This window comes from Choloepus didactylus, chromosome 2 (assembly GCF_015220235.1).
Source record: "Choloepus didactylus isolate mChoDid1 chromosome 2, mChoDid1.pri, whole genome shotgun sequence".
Classification (NCBI taxonomy): domain Eukaryota; kingdom Metazoa; phylum Chordata; class Mammalia; order Pilosa; family Megalonychidae; genus Choloepus; species Choloepus didactylus.
In genome coordinates, this window is record NC_051308.1 from 18426817 (window position 1) to 18452548 (window position 25732).

Below are 25732 nucleotides of genomic sequence, written 5' to 3' on the forward strand. Positions count from 1 at the left end.
TTGGAACTGGAGATACAAAGGCCTGTAATAAGTGATCCTTATCATCCAGAAGATTATGATTTAGCAGAGAGGCTGAAAATTAAAGAAATGATTACAATACAGACAGGAAAGCTAATAGAGAGCTATTCACAGAGTCTCTGGGGCCAAATAGATGGGATGCAAGGTAGAAACTTCTCTTTCCCTAAAGTGGCAGAGCTGGGAGAGTGTGTGACTTTTTTTTTTTTTTTTTTAAAGCAATGCAGACAGTCCTCTTTTTTACATGGCTGGTCCCAAATCTTTCAGAATTCTGATTACAGACTTGGCTAGACTATTGACTGAAGAAACAATTATAATTCCCCAAACACTTTCATTCTGATTTTTAATTTTTTTCACTAAGCCCCAGGGTAAGCTTAAATCCTTGCTTATAACTTAGTATGTTTGCTTGTTCAATATGAAATTTCTCTGATGGTACTGTTCTCTCAGTTCCTTGAAAAAGTTAATTATTTTTTTTAAGAAAAAGGCAAACCCACTCTGGGGCTGGTGACTGTAACTTTCCAGGATGTATTTCTCTTTGGTTTCTAATAAAATTAATTTGAACACTTATGCTGTAAATTGAGTTGAGTTCTTCCTCCTTGAGAAAAATCAAGGGACCTCATTTTGACCCATTTTTATATTCCTTTAATTTTAATCTACATTCTCTCAATAAAAGTAGTTGTGGGTGATGATAGAATTTGCTGCTGCTTATTTCTTCACTTTTGTTGACTCTGGGGATTAGTTTCTATGCTTTTTAAGCAATGACTTCATGCTCTCCACCCACATGCCAATAACTTGGCTATCCTATTGAACATCCAGCAGAGCCATTTGTGTTTCCTCAGAAGCCATAGTTTGGTTCATTCTGAGTCTTAGATAAACTTTATAATGTGGATTTGGACATTTACTATGCACAGGATGTAGACCTTAATTTTTTTGAGGTTATATAATATTTTAGGGCAATACACCACTGAAAATACTGTTCGAGAAGTATATGTAATCAGATCCTAACCTCTGTATTACAAGGTACAATTGCCAGGAGGGTAAGAGGAGAGAAGATACCAAGATGGGCCACAGGGAACATGGAAGGTGAGCCAGGCCTCAAAGCAGAGATTTTAAATGTGTGAATAGCATTGTCTACAGAAAAGCTTGAAAATGAATATTCCCAGGCCCCAATTCCCAGAGATTCTGATTCAGGAAGTCTGGACCAGGTCCTAGAATCTTCATTTTAAGAAACCATATTTTGAGAAATATTGCTTTAAAGGTCAGCTGGGTTTCTGTAATGAAGAAGATGAAGCAAGGCATTTTGATGTTAGAAGCAAGCACTCAGCGGAAAAATCCTTAAGTACCTGGCAGTTCCTGCTGCAAGTCCTTCCATGGGTGGCTTGCTTATAGAACCCTGCACTTTAGTGCCTGGGAGCTCTCAGGAGATCTTTTAAAAATAATTTTACTGTGTGCTATCTGTGGATACCTCTCTCTAAGAAGCACAAATAACCTTATTTTCTCTATCTCATCTTTGAGAACCAAAGCCCAATGAGTTTGGAAGATTGTGTGTTGGGAGAGAATGAAGACGAGAGTTACTCTTTCTCTCCCTATTTGACAAATGGGGAAATGGATACCAGAAGGGGCCATCATTATTGTCCATTAGTGATAGACACAATATTGGTAATGGGACTTTGAAAGAGCTCAGTGGCAGGGGAAGGGCCCCAGGCTCTTCCTTCTGAGCTGCCGTGGCCAAGGCAGTGGTAGAAAGGCAAGCTGCAAGCCATCCATCAAGGAAGTGATCAGGCAGGCAGAGCAAACAAGAAACTAGAGCAGAATTTGGGAGGTTCTCAGTAACAAGCTCATATGTTAAATTTGGAGGTGCAGAGACTCCTAGCAGGGAGGAGGATTTGTGGACATGCTTTTACACCTGGATATACCAGCTTCTTCCTAGTGTACTGGAGCCCTATCTCATTCCAAAAAGAACTTGAGGTTTACTATGATAAATGATATGTATTGTTTATGTTTATATGTGTGTGTCATAAAGAAGGAATATCAAAGTCATAAAAAGGAGGAAAAAATAAGTTAACCATAGTGCTAACATCATTACCATAAATGAGCCAGGGCAAAAAAGAAAAATATAGTTTTTGTTATGTTAAAAAAAACAAAAAAAATGAAAAAAGTATGACAATTCTTTGAGAAAAATTGAAATTTTTATGGCACAAGTTTTTTTTTTTTTTTTAAATAGCTTGACTTTTTATTATGAATATGATATAGCCTCCTTGTAGGAAACTTTAAAACTGGATGAAAAGGCGAATGAGAAAACCATAGAAACTATCCTTAATCCTACTCGCCAACATTAAACACAGTTGAGCACTCTTCAGCAATTATCAGTATTCTGCTTTAATAGCTTTTTTATCTAGGATTATATATGAAGATGTACTTGGTTTTTCAGCTAATGTCCAATTGTGAGTTTATTTTTATTCCCATGCCATTAAAAATTATTTATAAACATAAAATGTAATGTAGTACCTCATTTCATGGTATGCTTGGCACTGAATTGTAAAGAGAAGTTATCATTTGGGTTTGATACTGGTAATGTTTCAGCAGTTGAGTTGATGGTGGATTTAAGCAAATATGGAAGTCAGTTTCATGAGACTTCTCTCAAAGCATCCTTGTTAAAGGGTTAGGGGATTTAATAAAATGTCCCTTGGTGAAAGGGACTTTGCAAATACCCCTTAGTTTAACTCGTCTGTGTCCAGACCACTGACACTTGGCTTAAGTGGTTGCAAAGATTGTTTTCTCTTCCCACAATAGCAGCTTCCTGCAAGTAACTTTATTGGAGGGTTAAGCAAATCTTCCACCTCTGTATGCCTATGGGATTGTAGAGTTTCAGCTTTGGCTCTTAGAGGAGAAAATTCACAGTGAAGGCAGACCTTTGTAATCACAACACTCATGTCAAAGAAGTCTAGGCTAAGAAGTTCAGCTCTCTTGCCTCCCAGCCTACCAGAAAGCCTGGCTCCCTTATCACCCAATGGGTTTGGGCAGAGTTACACTGCACAATGAAGCTTTGCTGTTGGATTTTCTTTTCCAGCACTTCAATAATGAAGTGTCTGTACTTATATCTTTACTGAGGGCTACAGTATTCCATATACGTCAGGCACTGTTTCTATGTGTTGATATATCATATTAATGTCATCATCAACATTCATGAAGCATTTTTGGCCAATCATTTCCATAAATTATGGCATCAAGCCTGTTCTATGATTCAAGCCCAGTTCATTTCTTCAGGTATTAAATACCTGCTATGATGCAGGCATTTCTCTAAGCTCTAGGTGCAGGTACCAACATTCTAAGATCAGGGAGCAGGACTTTTGGTAGAATTTGCAATTCTTAAGCCAGGACTGTTGGACTGGGTCAGTGAATGCTTTTGGTTTGACATTGAAAATGAGAGGGACCCAAATGTCCTTGTTGACAGGAAATGGTAAGGTGGTTGCAGCGGTGCTTTATGCAGGTCCAGCAATGAGAAGTAATAGCAACCCTTACGTTTCCTTCTAAGCTGCACAGTTAGGTTACAGCTGTCCCTGAAATCCAGTAAAATATTTCTGTAGTTGGCTGCCATATCTCATGTGCTAGACTCTGGGCAAGTCAGTTTCAGTGCCTGGAGGCTAGCAGGGGCTTGCAACCCAACAAGACAAGCCTCTGAGGAATGAAAAAAGGTGGTGAAGGGGAACAGGACAGAGCAGAGAAACTGGGTCTGCGATGGCTGGCTGGAGGTCTCCAGTAGCATCATACCAGAACCACATGGTCTGTACCACACTGAGATTAGAGCTAGCTTTTGTATTTGGAACTACTGCTTCATTCATCACTGGAGAAACTGCTGCTTTCTTATTTTTGCCAAGAAGGCTTCCTAAAGAATTATGGAACGATGAAGATTTTGCTGGCCCTCTTCTGTACCAATTGTATGAAATAGATTAGTCTTCCAAAGGACATGGTTATTACCTAAAGCCACCCCTTCCTGGAAGCAATAAAACAGATAATGAGTCTGTAAACAGCTCAAGTGTTCCTAGACAAAACCTGGATGATGCTTGGGATTGCAACTGCACCACTGTGATCCCTTTGGCAGATCAAACAGTCCTGAGTGTTGGTTTATGAGTAATGTCAGTTGCCGGGCTCCGCTCTGGAGGTCTTGCCTCCCAGCTCTGTTAGTGATTCACTGTGTCACTTCTGATGTCTGTGGACCATCACCTCTGTTTACTTCGTGCCGACCTATTTTAGGTGGTTGTGTGATTTGAGGCAAAGAGCGTAGAAAGTGGTCTTGGAAGGCCTGGGTTTGAATCCTTACTCACCCCATTCCTCTCGGTGAAATTCAGGAGGAAACCTGATCCCTCAACCTCAGTTTTCTCATCTGTAAAATAAAAGAAGTCATTCCTTGTGGACTTTCAAATCTCTCTATACAGTGGGAGATTTTTAATTCCCCCAAATGATTAGAAAAGCTATCGAGTATGTAGAGATACTCAGGAATAACAATGGCAAGCATATGGAGAATTATTCAGGCCACAAAGAACCCCAACCTGTTTGTTCAGGCGGCATGATTAGATGAGAGAGGACTTTGGGACCTCAGTCTGAGAGCCTCTCTTTGTTCCCTGTCTTCTGCAAATGATAGCAGCAGGCTCATTCATCTTGCAGAGACTTCACCAAGGTGGACAGATATTAAATAATCAGTGCTTTGTAGTTAGATGCATTGTCTTGTCATTGGATTAAGATAGATCAGGGTAGTATAAGAGATCAAAGCTGCTTGGGGCTAAACTGCGCTGTTTTTAACGTTTTAACACTTGTGCCTGTGGTTAACTGTGAGACTCACTCTTGGCTACTGATTAAGGGTTGACGTACTTGGGCCACCTGCTGCTGTGGGTTGGGTGGTTGGTTGGTTCTGAACAGTCTGTGGGAGACACCATATCAGTCTGACCTCGAAGGATAATTACAGCCATAGGCATTTGGAAACAGAAGAAATCTCAGTGAATATCATGTTCTATCATTTGATGGGGGAGGAAACTGTTTAGCAGCTGGGTCATTGATCTTGTCACTATAAATGTCAGGTGACCTGATGTGGCTGAGGTGGGCTCCGGGTACCTGAGAGCAAACAGAGCTGCCACCTGATCCACTGACTGTGCCTTGGACTGTGTAACTGAGCTTCCTGGTGGAGTGGAGGCAGGAGGGCTAGTGTTTTTTAGTCCCTACACTGTGCAAGCTGTGTCTTCATTTGATCCTCACAACAACCTTATAAGGAGCATATTATTTGCCCTTAAAGGGTGGGTAGGACTTTGGTAGTTGGAAGGAGTGTAGAGGATGTTTCAAATCCTTGATCCTACAGGTATTTATTTTGTGCTTACTAAATACCAGGCCCTGTGTTAGGTTTGAGAATTCAAGGGTGAGCAGCCTGGCGCTCAAAAGCCTCACGGTACAGTGGAGAGGACAGCCCATGGCAACTTCCCTAGGAAGACAGAGTGAACCAGTGGCCAAACTTGGATTTGACCTTGGTCCTTTTTCCTCCACATCAAGCTACCACCCTGTGAGGCATTCATTTCCCCAGAGATCCCAAGGTCTGCATCCCTTGTAGATACTTTCTGACCACTCCATGATGCATGTACAGGGGGTCACGGTTCTGGAGAACCTGCCAGAGCTGTTCTCCTTCTGGCCTTCCTGGGAGAAGACAAAGGACATGATTAGAGACTGAAGGGCAGGCAATGGATTCTCAGCTTAATTACTCCCAGAATATCCAACCTGAGTGAAATTATATTTTCATCATTATACCTGTGTGAAAATGAGTATTTTTTTCTGATGAATGTGAGTTTGGATCAAATACTGAAACACGTTGATAATCAGAATTCTCTTCATATTGTACTATCAATTATAATAATGATAACAGTCGTTATTACAAGCAGATTATAATAGCTAATATTCATTGGGCACTTGTTATGCTAAGCATTGCTCCAGCAATTTTTTATGCATTAAGTAATTTAATCTTCCAATGAATCTACCAGGGACTATTATTTTCCCAATTTAAAAAGTGATAAAAACTAAAGCAGAGAACAGTTAACTGATTTGGATCTCTAAAATCACAAAGCTGGAAAGTGGGAGAGGATTGAATCCAGCCATTATGACTGTCGAATCCATATTTTTAACCATTTGCTATTTAGCCTCTTTTTAAATCTGGCTGAAGATAAATTTAAAAATCTATATTGCCTCACTCTGAATCCTTAAATTGACAGAAGTAAATCAAAAGAGCTAGTAATGTGCAAAGTAATATTTTAAAATACAAATTAATTTTGTATGCATTGAAAGTTTTAAAAACATGTCCTTTAAAAACAATGTGAAATTGCTAACTGTCCTTGTGAAGGACTGTCCTTTATTCTGATAATATGTCCTACTTACATTTCTGGTGTTAATTTTTTTAATTTTATTTTATGAGGATATAGTCATTGTGGATAGGGATGGTTCTTTTGGCTGAATAAAATGACAGGATGCCTATGTTGATTGTGGGAGAAATTTGAGCTGGGAAATCCATACCCTGGGCCTCCAGCACAGGGCAAGGGCTGGGGTGAAACACGAGAGGCACTTACCTTGGGTGCAAAATTTAAGGGGATGCCAAAAACTTGGTGATCAGAATAAATAATATTTTAATATAATCTTTCTAAAAGTAAAAATTAATGCCAAAAGTCCATGATGCACAAAATATCTAAATTTTAAATACAGAGAGGGGCGGTATTACTGGTATTTCCTTTTGCCCAGACTCCAGTATGGCCTGGCATGGCACGGTACTGATCCTGCTGGCTTTGCCCCTAACCATCTCCATAGTCCTTGCCAGTCCCTCTTTTCTGGGGATCTTCATTATACCCCTACCCTCATCCTGCTTTGAAGTTCATTTACTCCCAGAAAACCATGATGACACCACCAACTAGGACCCTCCTGAGAGTAAAAGATTGTGCTAACAATTAAAGGTGTTACTACATCTACTGCAGACAAAAACCGAGATGCCATCAGGATGTGAGGTCAGCTTACCTCTGCCTGAGCACTCTGGCTGCTGACTACACCCTGAGATACTCAAACCCAAGTTCAGCATCCCTTTGGGAGCATGAAAATTCTGATTATAAACTCTCTATCTTCATTCCCATCCACAGTCCTGTTAATTTCCTGCTTGGCCCAGTGAGGCCCCTGCTCCAGGCCAAAATCCTATGTCTGATCTTATGGGCCAGGCCATAGGTAATTACAAAGGCTTTGCCTGGAAAGCCTCATGTGGGAAAGCTCCCCCTGCCCAGGGCCCCCACCCCTAGCTCCATAACCCCCCCACCAGACTTGGTGCACTGCCAGTGCTCTGAAGTCTACGGAGGATGTTGCCGTCCAAGATTCAGGTTCCCCTAGACCAGCTCATGCACATATCTGCAGTTCTAGTCTAGGCACCTTCATTTGGAGGCCTTCATGTGGCAGGGCTTCACTAAGCTGACTCAGCGCTTTTCCACTCCACTGTAGCCCTTCCGCCCGCCCTCCCCCTGGACCCCCTGGTCCATAAAGGGCAGGAGCCTTTTGTTCAGGGCTCCTCAGCGGTGAGATGAGTCCTGTTGCTTGTGCTGCATGTCATCTAACTGACCCTCACTGGGTGCCGCTCCGTGGGGGAAATGGAACATTGGGGACCTGGCACTTTTCTATCTTTCTTTTATTTTGCTCTTGCCAGAGTAAGTGAATAAGGCCTTGATAGTTACTTCCAGTTTGACTGATTGTCCTACTGACCACCTCAACCCTGGGCAGCAAGACAGGCCCTCCAGAATGCTATTTTTGTGCACCCTTGCATTCAAGCCCATTGTGACAGTTCCATTGAGTCTAGTCACCAAGGAGGTGACTTTCTCTCTGAGCCCATGGCTTCCCACCTCACATGATTTGCTTGTTTGTAACTTTTTATTTTGAAATCATCAAAGATTCACAGAAAGTTACCAAAAGAGTACCAAGAGATCCTTTGTTCCCTTTACCCACTTTTCCCCACTGGTAATATTTTGTACAACTACAGTAAAATTTCATAACCAGGAAACTGACATTGGTACGATCCACAGAAGTTGTTCATATGTCATGAGTTTTATATGCATTCATGCATGTGTGTTTGCATGTGTAGTTCTATGCAATCTTAACACATGTAGATTTGTGTAACTACTGTCACAGTCAAGATGCAGAACCATTCCATCAGCACAGACATCTCACTCATGCTATCCCTTTACATTCACACTCACCCCTACTGCCCGTCCTCTTCCTCAACCCCTGGAAATCACTAATCTCTCCTCTGTTTCTATACTTTTGTCATTCAGAGATTTTGTACAAATTGAACCAACTAGCATGTAACCTCTTGAGATTGGCTTTTTGCGCTCAGCATAGTGCCCTCAAGACACATCCAAGTTGTTGCATGTTCCTTGTTCCTTCTTTTTTATTGCTGAGTAGTGTTTTATGTTCTGGAATACCACAGCTTGTTTAAGCATTCACCTATTGAAGAACATTTGGAGTGTTTTCAGTTCAAACTGCTATGAATATTCATATACAGTCCTCACTGGTTTTGGGGGGGACATGGTTTTCTTTTCTCTGAAATCAATGCCCAGGAATGCAATCTTTGGGTCATGTGGTAAGTATATGTTTAGATTTTTAAGAAACTGCCAAAATGTTTTCCAGAATGGCTGTACCATTTTACATACCAAACAGAAATGTATGAGTGACCCCGTTTCTTTGCATCCTCTCCAACATTTGGTATTGGCTCTATTTTTTTATTTTAGCTGTTCTGATAGGTGTGTAATAATATGTCGTCATGGTTTTAATTTCCATTTCCCTACTGGTTAATGATGTTGAACATCTTTTCATGTGTTTATTTGTTATCCATATATCGTCTTTGGTGAAATGTCTGCTCATTTCTTTTGCCCATTTTCTAGTTGGATAGTTTAATTTTTTTTGCTGTTCAGTTTAAGTTCTGTATGTATTTTACATGCAAATCCTTTGTCAGAAATCCACGTTCATTTTTATTGAGTGCTGACTGTGTGCAAGGCACTGATCTAGAGCTTGGGGACTCCACAATGGACAAATATCATTGTCCCTAGCTTCATAGGGTTTATTCCCTGGTGGGGAGGGAGGTATTAGCAACCGTTTATACTGTTAAAGATTTTTCACTGTGGGTGAGGCCATGAAGAAAAACGATGGGTGCCATGAGAATAGATAGTGGTATGAGGGACTCTTCCTCACCTGGGTGTCAGGGACCCCTGGGGGCTGAGCTGAGACTTGAAGGAGCAGCAGATGACCAGGAGCAGATGTCTGTGTTGTGGGTGTAGGTGGGATTCCTGCAGCCCTTCATTTGGCTGTGCATTTTCCCTTGCTCTTCATGGAAGCTGAGTTTTAGTCCCTGTGTTAGCTCCCTAGGGCTGCCATAACAAATTACCAAAGACTGGGTGGCATAAAACAATAGAAGTCTGTTCTCTCACAGTGCTGGTGGATGGAGGGTGTTGGCAGGGCCATGCTGTCTCTGAAGACTAGGGGAGGACCCCTTCCTTGCCTCTTCTTAGCTTCTGCTGGTTGCCAGCAATCCTTGGCTTGTAGCTGCATCACTCCAATGTCTGCCTCTGTCATCACATGTCCTGTCCTGTGTGCCTCTGTGTCTCTCCATGTGGCCTTCTTGTAAGGGCACTAGTTATTGGATTTAGGACCCACTCCAATCCAGTATGACCTCATTTTAAGTTGATTACATCTGCAAAAACTCTGTTTCCAAATTTGTAAGTACTGGGGGTTAGGACTTAAAACCTATCTTTTTGGGGAACACAGATAAGCCCACAATGGTTTCTGACGGAGATAGGAGTAAAGAACAATAAAGAAATCATAGAACTTTGTATTCCTTCAAGTCTGAGATCAAATCCCCTCCCTTTCCTCTCTGCCCACCCCATGCCCCATCTCAGCAATCAAAAATATATTTCAAATTTCTTGAAATCTTGAAACTTATTTCATTAAGATAAAAAATTTTCTCGAAAGCACCAATCAAGTGAAAGAGTACTGCTTCTTTTATTACATGATCCTTATTGGAACTTGTGAACAACTGCCCCATTACAAGGGGCGAGGGATAATTTCATTTGAAATAGAATTAGATTCACAAACAATATCCCTCATGCATATTTAATCTTTAAAGTTGTGCAATCCCATAAAACCTCTGCAACCTAATTCTAATTTTTCAGTAGAAGCGTAGCAAGTGAAATTGGAAACCCCTGTCTTTCACATACCCTTTCTTTACTTTTATCCCTTCTTCTACAGATAGAATTACTCCAAAGCTTGCCTCTCTTATCTACTTCTTAATTTACATACAAAGACTGAAGTCGCTGACTTAATACTTCCCCTTCCTTGCAATCATTAATAACTGGCTCCTTCAGAAGCCACTTCATTAATAGAATTTTAGAAAGTCAGTAACCAGTATGCATAGCTTCAAGTTAAAGTGAAAACCTCAACTAGTTTCCTCACTTAAAAAGCAATAAATTGGGCTCTTTTCTCTCAACTGAAATTTTAGAAGCAAATGAAAGAGACCCATAAAGTGCAATATCTAAGTATATGTGGGTTTTCTTTAGACTTGTAAACAGTGCTTCCTGAGCTGAAATAAGACCATGTGGTTTGACACCAGGACCCAATAGATTTCATGAAGACTGTGACAGAAAGTTGTGGTTGCATCTCCAAGGCTTGGGCTTATCATGGCAATTGACTTGCTACTCACTGTTGCCTCAGTGATCCCTGCCTTTTCCTTCCTTTCTATCCTTACTTAGGTTATTTGCCCCTCTGTCCTGTCTTCAAGAGAAATTCGATCAAGATGGTCAGTAGCTACTTGGTGACGATGTGTTCTCTTCCTGAGGTTGTGGGTTTGAAAAGCTGCCCTGCTTTTCTCTTCTTTTGTTCCTAAGCTGCCCACGTTGTAGACATTCCTATTTTGGTGCCGCCCCTCAGTAGAGCTGGACTGAAAGCCCAAGAAGAGCAGCGGGTGTTTTGAAAATTGTAAAATGCCATCTGAAAAACTGTTAATGATGCCGACACTCCTGAGTTGAAGTCCACTCGATGATGCTTGAAGGATAGACGGAATTCTCTGTAAACTCATCAGAGATCCTCTCCTAGGAAATCAATAAGACCCTTCAGTGTCCTATGACATCATGTCTTTTGGTTCCAAATGAGCTTCCTCTTCTCCAGAATAGTAACATTTGCTAAACAGCACACGGTGTAGTTTAAAAAGGAAAAAAAATGACCAGAAAAAGACTTTATAATGCAGTTTCTCTTTGCACTCCACGTGTATTCTTTTTGTAATATGAGTCAAAAGTGTCTAAGGATGTAATCCTTTACCTTTGCCTTTATCTTTTTATCTGATCTTACAAGGATAGAATCTCTATCAAAGAATTTATCAACTGTTTCCAAATTTAGAAATATGGCAGATTGGTTTGTCTTAATTTCCTTAATATTTATTGTAGGTGTGCAGTACTTTTGTGAACTTTAAAATAAATTCCAGTCTGATTCTTAGAACCTCTTGGAACCCACACTGTTCTTTCCCGTCCTAGTTATCATTACAGTCACATCTTGCAAGTTAATGAGGGTATATTTTCAGTACAACCTTCAGCAACCTGCCTTTCTTTAGACGTTCTGTGGATGCTTTATTGAGACTTTTTAAATGGCCATGTTGAGCAATTTTCTAAGCTAAGATCATTGCCCTAAAAGTAAAAAAAGGCATAGAATATTGGAACCGTAGTCACCTGCCAATCTATGTGTAGGTACAGACTCAGAACTATTTTTTGAGAAAAATCCTGGTCCTGCCTACAGAAACCCCTTACAGAGGTAGATGGACTTAATTAGGCAGGTGTTCTTGGCAAGCCTTTTAAATATCTTCCTTTTCAGTTTAGCAGAGTGGTTCATAAGGCAGGCTTTGGAGCCAGGCTGTGTAAATTAAAATTCTACCATCGCTGCCTCTTAACTGTACAACCTTGGAAGAATAACTTGACGGCTCTGTGCCTCAGCTACTGGTCTACAAATGGTCATTGTAGTAGCACCTACATAGGGTTGTTGGGAAAATAAAATTAGTAAAGTTCTTCAAACATGACATATACTTAAGCATGCAGAAAATGTTAGCTCTTATTCTTTCATCCTGCCCTTAATATTCTTATTGGTCTTTTAATTAAGTTTTATTTTCATCAAAATAACACGTACATTTTTAACACTTCAGATAGTTCTTTGAAGCTTATAATGTTTCATCCAACTTCTTTCCACCCACTTCCCTAGTTAAGGCTGCCCCTTAAACTTTTTGTATCTTTCTGCATATTTACTTCTAGTAACTTTTATCCTGAATTACTTTTTTAGTTTTTAAAATAACTCATTGGCTTCCAAATGAGGAAAATAAGGATTTAGCTCTCTTACACCTTTACTTAGGTCATCCATGTCAACAATTATTTCATGATTTTTGGCTAAATTAATATCTAGATTTTGTATTTGTTTGGCTAGATAAAAATATTTTTATGTCTGAGTCACCTTGTGTATTACAGGTGTATTTCTTTTTTTGTATAACCTTTTCCCCCAGAAGTTTACAGTTGAACATTTTAATAGTTAAATATTAAATAATTTAAATATTAAATTATTAAATAATTTTAACATTTAAGAAAAATGTATATGTTAATGAGCCTAATTAACATACTGTCCAACAGACATGAAAATCTCCCCTTGATGTACCAGATCATCTACATTTTTTTCTTTTTTTTTCTTGGAGACGTATCTCCTAGAGCCTCTGTTCTACTCCAGTCTGGATTGATTACTCTCCAGGTCTGCTGGAATTTTTCTTCATCACCATCCTGGGAATTCCCTTTCCCTTTCCTCTGTATTGAATCCACTATTTTCTAATCTCATCTTCCTATTCCTTGGTTTTCTTCCTTATTTTGTTGGAGTATATCCTTCAGTAGCTTCTTGAGAAATGATGAAAAGTTGGTACAATTCTTTTTTTTTTAATTCAATTTTGAGATATATTCACATACCATGCAGTCATACAAAGTGCATATTCAGTTATTCACAGTATCATTATATTGTTCTTCATCACCAAAATTAATTTTTGAACATTTTGATTACCACACACACACAAATAATAAGAATAAAAATTGAAGTGAAAAAGAACAATTAGAGTAAAAAAGAAAAAAATGTGGAACATGTCACGGATTTGCGTGTCATCCTTGTGCAGGGGCCATGGTAATCTTCTGTAGTGTTCCAATTTTTGTATATGTGTTGCCAAAGCAAGCACAGTACAATTCTTGTGAAGTTATGTATAAAAATGCTTTCTACTACCGTTTTCTTGATTAAAAAATTTTCTAGGTATAAATCCTAGGTGGCAAACCATATTCCTTCTGAATTTTGAAGGCACGTCTCCGTTGTATTCTAGTTGGATTTCAGTGTGTTGCTGTTGAGAAGTATGAAGCTATTCTGACTTTCCATTTTTTGATTTTGATCTGCTTTTATTCTCTGGAAGCTTTTAGAATATTAGCTTGGTTTCAGATATTTTGACACTTTACAATTATACGAGTTAGTTTTGGGACTTCTAAAACTATTTTTGAGGGCTACCTGGTGGAATCTTTCAATTTAGCAACTCATATTCTTTCAGATTTGGGAAATTTGAAATAGTATTTCTTTGATAATTTCTTCTCCTCAGTTTTCCCTTTTCTCCCTTTTTGGACCTTCTGTTACTCAAACGTTGAACCTCCTGGTTTAATCTTTTAATCTTCTTATATTTTATCTCATTTTCCAAATTTATTTTAGGGAGATTTCTCCAAATTTATCTTTTAACCTTCTATATTAATTTCTTTCCTCCTAACATAATATTTCAATTTTAGAGTCCTTTTATATATATATATATATTTTTCAGTTTCTTCTTATTTTTCAAAGTCTTGAAGGTTAGTAATGATAGAATTTTTTATTTTTATTTTTTCTGTTTTCTGCATTGGTTCTGTTTCTTCCAAATTCCTTTCTTTCTTTCTTTGGTTTGGTGACCCATGTGACCCATGACAGTCTTTGAAATTTGCTCTCTAACTACTTGTGAAATTGTACTTTGAAAGTTATCACTGTTATGTATATATGTTATAGTTCACAAAAAATAAAAAGGCTGTGGAAAAGTATTGAGTACGTGAGTAATATTTATCAAGTGGCGATTTTGACTTTAGGATGACTTGGTACGGACTGAATGGTTTCATTGAGGGACTCCTAACTAGAGATCTTTTCTAGTTTGGATCAGTTTCTTCAGAATGCAGTCATCAGTCTCTTGCCTGGCAAGTATGAGCCTGTCTGCCATTTCTAAGGAAATGAATGTGCTGTGGGGCTAAACAGGGCCTTATCATTGGATATGGAAAGTTGAACTTCTCCATTTTCAGTTGAGAAGCTGTACTTGGTATCCCACACTTCTTAACTGACTGTACAATGATCTATGGTCTAACTGCTTCTGATATAGATTTTCTACCAAGTCCCCTGTTTTCAACACCTTCTGCACCTTTACTTCCTAAGCAATTTAGGTATCTTGTGGCTCAAATGAACTTGCTTCCTGGCTTACTCCCTCCCTTGATACACACTCTCCATCTTCTCCCGTGTTCAGACTTTCAACTTTCTTTGGTCTGCTAAGTCACTTGCCATTTGTTCATCTGCTTTCTGCTTCCACAATTTGATAGATGTCTCTTGACTGTTTCATGGTGAAATATTGGTTTACTCTGGTAAGCCTTATGAAAAGTCTCCCTTGATTTTCAAAAGAGGATTTCAACTCTACTCTCGACCTGGTTGATTGTCAAAGCAGTGAGCTAGAATTGATTAGGAGGCTGTAAACATGGTGACTTAGAGTAGTGATATCTAAAGAGTAGAAAGCATATCCCAGAGAGTGTACAAGATAATCCAGTGGGGTTAGGAAAAAGATATTAGAATTTCCATTTATATTTTTAAACAAAATGAATTTAAGCTTTATGAATATTGTTAATAGTAACATAAGGTAGGATACTGGTTCAGTCCAATTGTCAAGATGATCACTGTGGTGATTAGAAGCTGTATGTACCCAAGATATACATATTCTTTAAGTTAATCCATTCCTGTGGGTATAAACCCATTGTAAGTAGGAACTTTTGATGAGGCTCTTCAGTTAAGGTGTGACCCATCTCATTCAGGATGAGTCTTAATCCTATTACTGGAGTCCTTTATAAATGGAATGAATATAGAGAGAAAGCCACAGAAGCAAGAAACTGAAAGAACGAAACCCCTAGAAGAGAAGAGGGAGATCAGCAGATGCTGCCATGTGCCTTACCATGTGGTAGAGGAGCCAAGGATGACTGGCAGCCCTGGTCTCTAGGAAGAAAGCATCGCAATGATGATGCCTTGATTTGGACGTTTTCTCAGCCTCAAACTGTACACGCATAAATTCCCATTGTTTAAGCCAACCAGTCCATGGTATCTGCTTTGAGCAGCCTAGCAAACAAAAACTCATGGATTACAAAAGGTACTCACAAGCTTCTAGTACTAGAGGAGGGAAGGGGAGCTCCATATCCTGGCAAAGTGGTCTGTGGAGTCCTCATTCATTTTCTTTTGGCATATTGAAATTTTGCTCTTTGAGTGGTGCTACAAGTTTTCTTGATTTGGCTAATTTTATAAAAACAAACTTCCATAGTAGAATATGTACTGTACATTATAATGAGATAGAGAATTAGCATGAAAATCCTTTATTCCATACCTAGATTCTATGGTTATCTTATAACAAAGTACTTTAAAATGTGGTGATCTTCAGGATGTTATAAATTTATGCTTTTCTTTTACAAAAAGACGAGCAGTCTAAATTTTGACTTTCTCTGTTATGACAGGGACTGTCAGAGTATGCTACTAAGAAAATATTAAAAATAAACAATTGCAATCAATCAATCTCATTAAAGAAAAGGTGGTGTTTTAACAAGGAGTGAGAAAATAATATGCTTTCAAAAGGAATTGGTTTATAGAAAGCATTTAGAACCAAATATTTTGAAATGTTTCTATTCATATGAATATTTTGCTGGAAACATTGTGCCACATATTAAAACCCATACCCACACACTCCTAAAAACTTGGAAATAAATTGTGTAAACAGTTTAAAGATATTCTAAATCAAGAGTTTCAGTAGGTTTTGAACCCGTTTGTGCAAATATAAAGATATCTTACTTTCTGATTAATTTGCAGATGAATTCAATGGAAATGTACTGGATTGATTTTAACAAAAATATTTGCCTAATTGGTGGATGGGATTGAAAAATGAGTATCATTATTCAATAAATGCAAAGATACAAGTACTGTATTTTTACCAACATATCTTTGTGCAGTGTATTTTAGTCATGAGTGTCTTAAGTGTCAGAGTAAATTAAATTTATAACCAGATCTTTGGATCGCCATGCCATAAAGGACATTTAAAAAAAAAAAGATACATTGTTTATAATGTTAGTGACAGCAATAAGATTGTGCTGGTAAAAAAAAATTTCTAAACATTGTTTATTTCATGTATAGCTCTCTCATTCTTTAAGATGTTTATGTTTTAGCATTTTTATAATGGACATAATAGTACTCATTAATATATATAATTCTTAAATAAGTGAATATATTGGGAGTACATGCTCAAATTTTATTTTTACTGTTAGGGGTGTTTCAACTAAATAAAAACTGTGAGTTTAAATTAGAGGATTCGAGTAGATAGACCTAGATTCAAATTTCAGCTCTATTGCTTATTAGCAGTGTGAATTTTGAAAAATTATTAGCATCTAATTTTATGTTTCCTTGACTGAAAAATCCATACCTTACAGATTACTTCTAAGTACTAAACAATATGTAAACAATATATGTAAACTGTTTCATTAAATGCCTTGAAAATAGTAACTGCTTCATAAATGGCATCTGTTAATAATTATGAAAATGATGATAATGATACTGGTGATCATGATGTGGTGAAACGGGACATCTGTATTCCAGGTCCTTTCCAGAAATATTACCTTGAACTCTCTGATGCCCTCCTTTTATCAAAATCTGGATTGTGTTAAATATTGTTCATGGTGGATCTCCTAAAAAAGATGGCAAATAGGTGAAATGAGTTCCCCACTTCACCTCTGCATGGCTGGCAACTGTTCTCTACATTCTTGGGAAAATAACTGCTACTACTTGTCCATCAGAGTGAGCATAAGAAGTTGGAACCTGGTTGCCATTTCTCACCCAAAGGGATTTCAGCTCCCTCTATTCCTTCCCTTTGATTGTTCTCTCTTATTAGAAAGCTGTGTACTTTGCACATCATTTGGCCCCTCATGGGATAGATTTCATAGAATATCTTTAAGGAAAAGTTGTACTGATTTGTTTTTTCACTTACAGACTCTATGAGTCTTTTAACTAATGATGCTTTCTTCTTTGCTCTGGCTACCTGGAAACTCAACTAATTTAGAGTTGATGTTTTACTTCTCTACAGGAACCTTATGGCGTGCATTTAGAAGACTTAACCTTACCTCCAGTTATTTTTTTTTAATTATTTTCCCTTTGTTCTCATTTTCTTATCTTTTTAATTTTATATTACTCTATTATCAAATACCTCAAATTCCTTTTTTTTTTGAACCAGGTGGAATAAAATAAAAATGGAAACCTGATCATTTTTTCTTTATGAAGAAAGATAACTTCTCTTCTTTTTACTATATCAAATGGCTTGAATCTTGAAGACGATTGTATAAAAATGTAGCTTATGAGGGGTGATAATGTGATTGGGAAAGCCATATGGACCACACTCCCCTTTGTCCAGTGTATGGATGGGTGAGTAGAAAAATGAGGGAAGAAAAAAAAAAGAAAACACCCAGTGTTCTTTTTTACTTCAATTGTTCTTTTTCACTTTGATTTTTATTCTTATTCATTTTGTGTGCTTGGTAATGAAAATGTCAAAAATTAATTTTGGTGATGAATGCACAACTATATAATGGTACTGTAAACAATTGAATGTACGCTTTGTTTTGTATGACTGCATGGTATGTGAATATATCTCAGTAAAATGAATAAAAATAAAATAAAATATCTAATGGCTAATTGTCAAAGCTTTAAATGTATAGTTAAGAATTGGGAATACTCTGGAGTGCAAGCTTAGGAGTTTATGAAGTCAGTTGGAACACAGAAGCAGACACTTGACCCAGACTGTGATCAGCCTTCCCCAAACAGGAGACATCTTGTTTTTTTGACAAGAGTGTGAGAGGACTGGACTAGTGAACAAAGGTTAAAAGGGACTCTCTCAGTTCATGTCTCTCAAGATTCTTTCCCATCCTGATAAGTAAATACAGTAAGTAATAGCATTTTATTTTGATATATTGTCACCTTTAAAAATCCATTTATGAAAATGTTCCTATAGGATTCGTGTAGAATGGCACTATGGAAGGGGCAGGGATAATAAGAGCATCTTGGATAAAGGGCATCTGGAGTGGTCCTGGGGACAAAGAGAAAAGACAGAAAGGAAAAATAAGAGGGTGGCTCGTCTGGGCCCCGTGGAAACTCCTGGCAATCATTTCCTATAATGCTGTTTGTACTTTCTTTCGCTAATGCTCTTTGTCATTTGAACACACTTGACCATGGATGTGCCTTGTCTAATGCTAATTTGCTATTCATGTTGGGAGTTCTTTGCTCATCAAAGCCTGCAGCTAACTTCAAATGAAAGAAAAAAAAATCCGAAGGGAGCAATTGATCATGTCACCAAACTCACTGAATGTGTTTGTGAATCTCTCAATGAAGATATAACTTGATCAGTTTTCTGGACTGGTGGTGGAAGACAGAACTCAGCCTTGGAAGAGGAGTAAATATTTTGAGTTTGAAGGTCTTTCTTCTTCATCTTGTAAGGAACTTGCTTTGGAGCCCCAACCCATGAACTAAAAGAGGTTTGTTTATAATAAATTGTTCAAAACTTACTTTTAAATCTGAAAAAGTCACATAATAGATTTCTTCTATGCAAATAGCCCTTCTTCTTTAATCATAGAATCGTAGAAAGTTAGCACTAAAATGGCCCTTTGAGAGGTCCTCTACTCTTACACCTTCATTTTAGCAATGAGGAACTGTAGACTCAGGCCGTAAATGACTTGTCTAAGATCATGTGGCTCCGTAGGGGAAGTTAAGACTGAAGTCAGCCTTTTAAAGTCTAGTTTAGTGTTTATTCTCAACAACATCCAGCCTCCTGAAAAGCTCTGCTCCTTGAGTCCATCAGCACTGGTAATTCTGCATCTGTTTTCAGTTGAGCCTAATACCTGGGGAGCGATTAGTGGTTTGTGCAAAAAACTGTGGTACCTAATTGCACTTCTCAGGAAGTACAGATGATTCAGCTACCCAACCTGCTGAATGCTAAAATGAATCAGAATGAAGTATTTTGAACCTTTTCATTGTGTGAGAAGATTGTCAGTTGCCTGGTTACCACGGTGAAAAATATCAACCTAATTGTGCTTCTCTGTGGCCATGAGAGAAGGGTACTTAATTGTCACAGTGAAGTCTGGGGAGTGGAGTCAAAGGCTAAATCCTTGCTCAGATGTGCGACATTTGTTACTTTGGATGGGGTTGTCTTGCCATGGTATCTGCACCTGTCCATGATGCCAAGCAGCGACTGGCTGGCAAAGAAATTAGTAATGATTTTAATAATCATGATTGGTACTTTTATGAGCCCTGACTATAGACTGGACATAGTGCTGAATGCATGATCTTTGAAATTTTACGAGAACGTTTTGAGGTACATACTCTTTATTGTCCCCATTTCACAGACAAGAAAACTGAGGACCAGAAAGTCCATCCAAGGTGATAGACTTCATAAGACATAGGGCAAGAATTTATACTCAGATCGATATGGTTCTGCACAAGCTCTTATCATGCATCAGCCTCTCTGTAACTGTAGTAGAGGGTGCTGTATCAGCTAATCCTACGTAGCTCATTTTCTGAAACTGCAGGCCCTGGATAAGTTGGGATTCAGAACAGTAACAATCTGCCTTATTGCTTCGTGGCTTTCATTTGAAGAACCCACATGATGAAGGGGAATTTGTGAGGCTTCTTTGCTTTCTTTCTCCTCATTCCATGATGCAGTCAAGTATTAGGTCTGGAGAGGCTTCATTGCATAAAGTTGAGCATACTCTACAAAGATTAAGCAACCAGGGTGTAGCCCAGGCGTTGCCACGAACCCCCAAGTGACTTTCAAAAAGGCAATTCCCTGGGCTGCAATTTCTTCATCTCTGAAGTGAAAGATTTTGGAATAGCTGATTTCTAAGGTTTCTTCTAGCTCTAAAAATGTGCCAAATATAAAGGTACATTGTAACCTAATAGATAAGAACACAGGCTCTGGAAACTGTGTATTGGTGTCAGTCCGGCACCTACATTTCCTAGTTGCGTATTTTTGTGCAAGTTTTTAAAGCTCCATAAACCCTGGATTTCACATTTAAGAAAATGAAATGACCTACCCCATAGACTTCTTGAACAAAATAAACTTTCATGTAAGATACTTAGCACACTACCAACCACATGTTAAATGTCAATGAGTATTGGTCATCATCGTCATCATCATCATCATTAACATCATGATTATTAATGTGAGCTATGGGACTAAAACATTAGTCTGGAACTCAAGAATATATCTAAAACATATCCCTGATTAAGTAAAAATTAAATACACATTTTTTTCATGGGACAGAGCCTGATACAGAGGTATAGAGCTTAATGGTGTAAGGATTTGCAACTAGTGTTTTTTTTTTAAACTTTTTATTTTGAAATACTTTCAAACTGAAAGGACAGTTACAAAAATAATTCATACCCCAAACAGAGAATTCTCCCATACCCCTTTCTTCCCAGATACCCATATCCACTAATTTTAATATTTTTTCACATTTTCCATGTCATTCTTGCTATCTATCCATCATTTTAGCAACCCATCTATCTATCTGTCCATCTACCTCTGTATCTATTTATCAATCCATTTTTGGAACACTTGTGTGTAGATTGTATACATCATGCTTCTTGAACACTTAATACTGTTATGTATATTTCCTAAGAACAAGGATATCCACCTTAAGTATAATTGTCAAGTTCAAGAAATCTAGCATTGATAGAAAACTTTTAGTCTATATTATTTCCATATGTCCCAATAATGTCCCTTTGATTCTTCTCTTCTCCCTTGTTAGATCCTGTCCAGTATCATGTATTGCCTTTAATTGTCATTATCCCTTTATTTGTTCTTTCTTTTTTTTTAATTGTGGGAACATATACACAACATAAACTTTCCCATCTCAGTTACTCCTAAGCATACCATTCACTGGGATTAATCACATTTACTATGTAGCCAGCCTCTCACCACATTCCATTACTAAAACTTTTCAATCTCCCCAATCAGAAACCCTACACCCATTTTGTATTTGCATTAACTCCCTCTTCCCTCTGCCCCAGCAACCTGTATTCTAATTTATGTCCCTGTGAGATTGTGTATTTGTCGATATTTACTTTGTAGTTACCGTGGGGCTCAAATTTAACATCCTAAATCTTGAACAATCTTGTTTGCTTTGATTCCACCTTAACTTCAATAGTGTATATGAGCTATGTTCCTCTGTTCCTCCATTCCCCCCACCTTTATGGAATTCTTGTCACAAATGACGTGTTTATACTCTATGCATTTAAAACAACTGATTTCTCATTACATTTTATTCATTTGCCTTTTAGATCCTCTAGGAAGTAAAAAGTAGGATTATAAACCAAAAATACAATAGTATTGACATTTATTTTTAACCCAGATCTTGATTTCCTCATGTGACTTTGATCTCTTATCTATTGTCCTTTCCTTTAAATCTACAGATTTCTCTTCAGCATCTCCTATAGGGACAGTCTAGTGGTGATGAACTCCCTCAGCTTTTGTTTATCTGGAAATGTCTTAATCTCTCCCTCATTTCTGATGGATGGTTTTGACAGATATAGAATTTTGGGTTGGCAGTTTTTTGCTTTCGGCACTTTAAATATGACATCCCACTGCCTTCTTGCCTATGTGGTTTCTGATGAGAAATTGACACTTAATCTTTTTGAGACTCCCTTGTATGTGATATGTTGCTTCTCTCTTGTGGCTTTCAGAATTCTCTCTTTATCTTTGGCAATTTGACAGCTTGATTATAATATGTCTCAGCTTGCATTTATTTGGGTTTACCCTGCTTGGAGTTTGTTGAGCATCTTAGATTTGAATATTCATTTCTTTCCTTATATTTGGAAAGTTTTCAGTCATTATTCCTTTGAATATTCTCTCTGCCCCTTTCTCTCTCTCTTCTCCTCTGGGATTTTCACATACATACGTTGGTAGGCTTGATAGTGTCCCCCAGGTTCCTCAGGCTCTGTTCACTTTTCCTCATTCTTTTCTCCTTCTGCAGCTCAGATTGGATGATTTCAATTGTGTTACTTTCAAGTTCTTCATAATTATGTTTTCATATTTTCTTTTAGTTCTTTGTCTGTGTTTTCCTTTAGCTCTTTCAGCACAATTGGGACCATTTTTTTTTTTTAATTCAATTTTATTGAGATAGTTTCACATACCATACATACCATGCAGTCATACAAAGTGTACAATCAGTTGTTCACAGTACCATTATATAGTTGTGTGTTCATCACCAAAATTAATTTTTGAACATTTTAATTTCCACACACACAAAAATAAAGTGAAAAAGAACAATTAAAGTAAAAAAGAACACTGGGTGCCTTTTTTTTTTTACCCCCATTTTTCTACTCATCCATCCATACACTGGACAAAGGGGAGTGCGGTCCATATGGCTTTTCTAATCATATTGTCACCCCTCATAAGCTACATTTTTATACAATCTTCTTCAAGATTCAAGGGTTCTGGGTTGTAGTTTGATAGTTTCAGGTATTTGCTGCTAGTTATTCCAATTCATTAGAACCTAGAAAGGGTTGTCTATATTGTGCGTAAGAGTGCCCACCAGAGTGATCTCCCGGCTCGTTTTGGAATCTCTCTGCCACTGAAGCTTATTTCATTTCCTTTCACATCCCCCTTTTGGTCAAGAAGATGTTCTCCATCCCACAATGCCGGGTCTAGATTCTTCCCTGGGTGTCAAATCCCACGTAGCGGGGGTGGGGGTGGGGTCAGTGATTTCACCTGCCAATTTGGCTTAGCTAGAGAGAGAGGGACCATTTTTAAAAAGTCTTTGTCTGGTATGTTGCCGATCTGTTTCTCCACATTGATAGTTTCTAATGCTTTATTTTTATCCTTTGCCTGGGCCTTCACTTTCTGTTTCATTGTATATTTTGTAATCTTTTGTTGAAACTGGGACATTTTGATATTTTAATGTGTTATTACTGGAATTTAAACTCTGAGGCATCTGTTCTTTAAGTTTAAATCCAGCCAGTGTTATGACAGATCTTTCCTTGAAAGCTGGGAGCTAACAGGAAAAAAAGAAGAAAACACCTTTCATGGTCTTTGCAGATTGATCTGTGCAAGTGCTCTTCCTCATGGCTTTTGCATATGATGAGTTTAGAAAATAGTTGCAGGCCAAAATGTAGGGGCCTCCCTGTTCCTTTCTGCACATGCATCTTGTCTTGGGCATGCTTGTATATCCCTAGGAATTCCCCTGTTTACTTTTTTCCAAATGTTCCCTTTTCCTTAGGAAATAGTTTCTTCAGGGTTCAGCACTGAATGTATGTCCTACAGCCAGCCATCCCTTGTCCCAGGCAGGACAACTTGACTTCTCTCCCACAGCATTCTGTAGGTGAGTTGGTGAGCTGCCTTCTACGTGCAGGGCAAGTTCTGGGACAGTGAACCTCTAAGGCCATCTCCAGACAGGTTCAGCCAGACATACGTGCTCCCAATATGTGCACTCGGGTTTCTCTGCTCCCTCCAGAACTAGCACCAGGGATCTGCACTGGGAGCACCAGCCAGTCTGCTAAGCCAGTGAGGGCTGGGGGAAGGGCCAACAGGGCACCACAAGATCCTACTACTTTTAAGTAGCCTTTTCTTGATTTGGTGCCTTCTCTCTTACTGCAGTCTTTATTTTTTTGAGCTTTGAGAAAATGTTTCTGCTAGATCTTGCTGGTCATTCAACATTTTTGTTGGTGAGCAGAGTCCTGAAGGTGAAACTAGTTTTTTTAAGTGAGAGAGGGAAATGATTTGGTGGAAAGGTAGTGAATAACAGCATGATTGAACACTGTGGGTGTGGGAGTGTGGGAGCTGCTGGTGAGATGGTTAAACTCATGCCTGGCTGGAGTTTCTGCCTGCATATTCATGGCAGTGACATTTATTTTAAATGAAGTATCGAGTATCTCTGAAACCTCCTACTTGTGCTAAGACTGATTGCTGATCTTCGATGGGGAAATTGCTTTGATCTGTCATCAAGTCAGCCAGGTGATCACCATCCAAATCATTTTCAAATACTTTCTGAAATCCTAAGAAAGGAAGCTTTTCTTTTACAACTCTCAGTGTACTAATAAAGGAAGAGAAGAGGGATTTAAAGTTTCCCTGATTATCTTGGTAAATAGCACACCTCTAACAGCAAGCAGCTGCAACATCCCATTGCTTACAGTTTCACCAGCCTTGCATAATCCATGAGTCATGAGAGGGGCTTCGGCTGTGACTGCTTCCATTTCCCAGCAAGGGGGCCTGCAGCAGCAGGGAGATGGGGCCTGTGCCTACCAGTTAATCTTTAACCTCTGCAGCCTCTTGACAAACACCCATTCTTGCACATTTTTCTAGCTTTTCTTTCTGGGCACTTTAGGAATAGCATAGCCTGAGCCAAAAGGAAGGCAGATGACATTGTTCCTATCTGTATCCTATTCTGAATGCCTGACACAGAATTATCAGCTGAACTGAACTGAATTGTCCTTACCTGTGGGCATTTGTCAATTACATGTATTACCTTGGTGCTCAGTCCTTCAAATGTGAATTTAGAAGGGTAGTCAGTTCAGTTGAAGAAAGGTGACGTAGGAGAGAGACTCAAGGGGAAAGAAGGCATTTATTTACTCAAGTGTTGAGTGTTATTTTCATGCATACATATGATTTGTCTGGGAATATTCCCGCTAGATGGTGAATAACAATAATTGAGCATCCTTGGGGCTTACCAGGGGCTAGACTGTGCTGAGTGACACTTGTTTTCATTCTCTCATTTGATCTCACATCAAGCAGGTATTCTTATCCTCTTTTAATAGGTAACAGCTCAGAAATTTTGGATAAGGAATTTGCTTAAAGTGAAATACCTGGGAATTGGCAGAACGGGGGTTTGACCCCATGTCAGGCGATGCTGTAACCCAGCTCCCGTCTCTAGGCTCTGCTGCCTGCTTGGGGTTGAGGTTCTGCTCCTCCTAGTCAGGAGCATTCCCTAATCTTGTGGGGCCTTGGTGTTGTTTTATTCTTTCAGCTACATTTACTGCAACTACTTAAATTACAAAACCCTATGTAAATTTTAGGCATACACAGAAGAAGAAAAACATTTATGTACAATTACTTAGCTTCTCAGTGATTTTCTTTCTTGGGAAACCCAGTCACTCATATAAAGAAGGGCATTTTTTTTTTTTTTTTTTTTTGTAGGTTCCATCGTATGTAAAGCACACTAATCTTTCGGAATAAAGCTTTATTAAGCATTTGCTATGAACCAGGTACTGCACCAGGCACACTGCCTCCAAAATGAATAAGATAATGACATAGCAGAATAAATTACTTCCAAGA

At 38.5% G+C, this 25732-nt stretch overlaps 1 protein-coding gene and 1 non-coding gene across 2 annotated transcripts in view; one reads left to right on the forward strand and one right to left on the reverse strand.

The window, feature by feature from the left end:
- The window catches only part of SLC35F3 (solute carrier family 35 member F3), a 463234-nt gene that overhangs the window by 62507 nt on the left and 374995 nt on the right, over positions 1-25732 (forward strand).
- LOC119528270 lies at positions 13205-13309 on the reverse strand. The gene has a single exon (XR_005215590.1). It is a non-coding gene; the product is annotated as a U6 spliceosomal RNA (small nuclear RNA).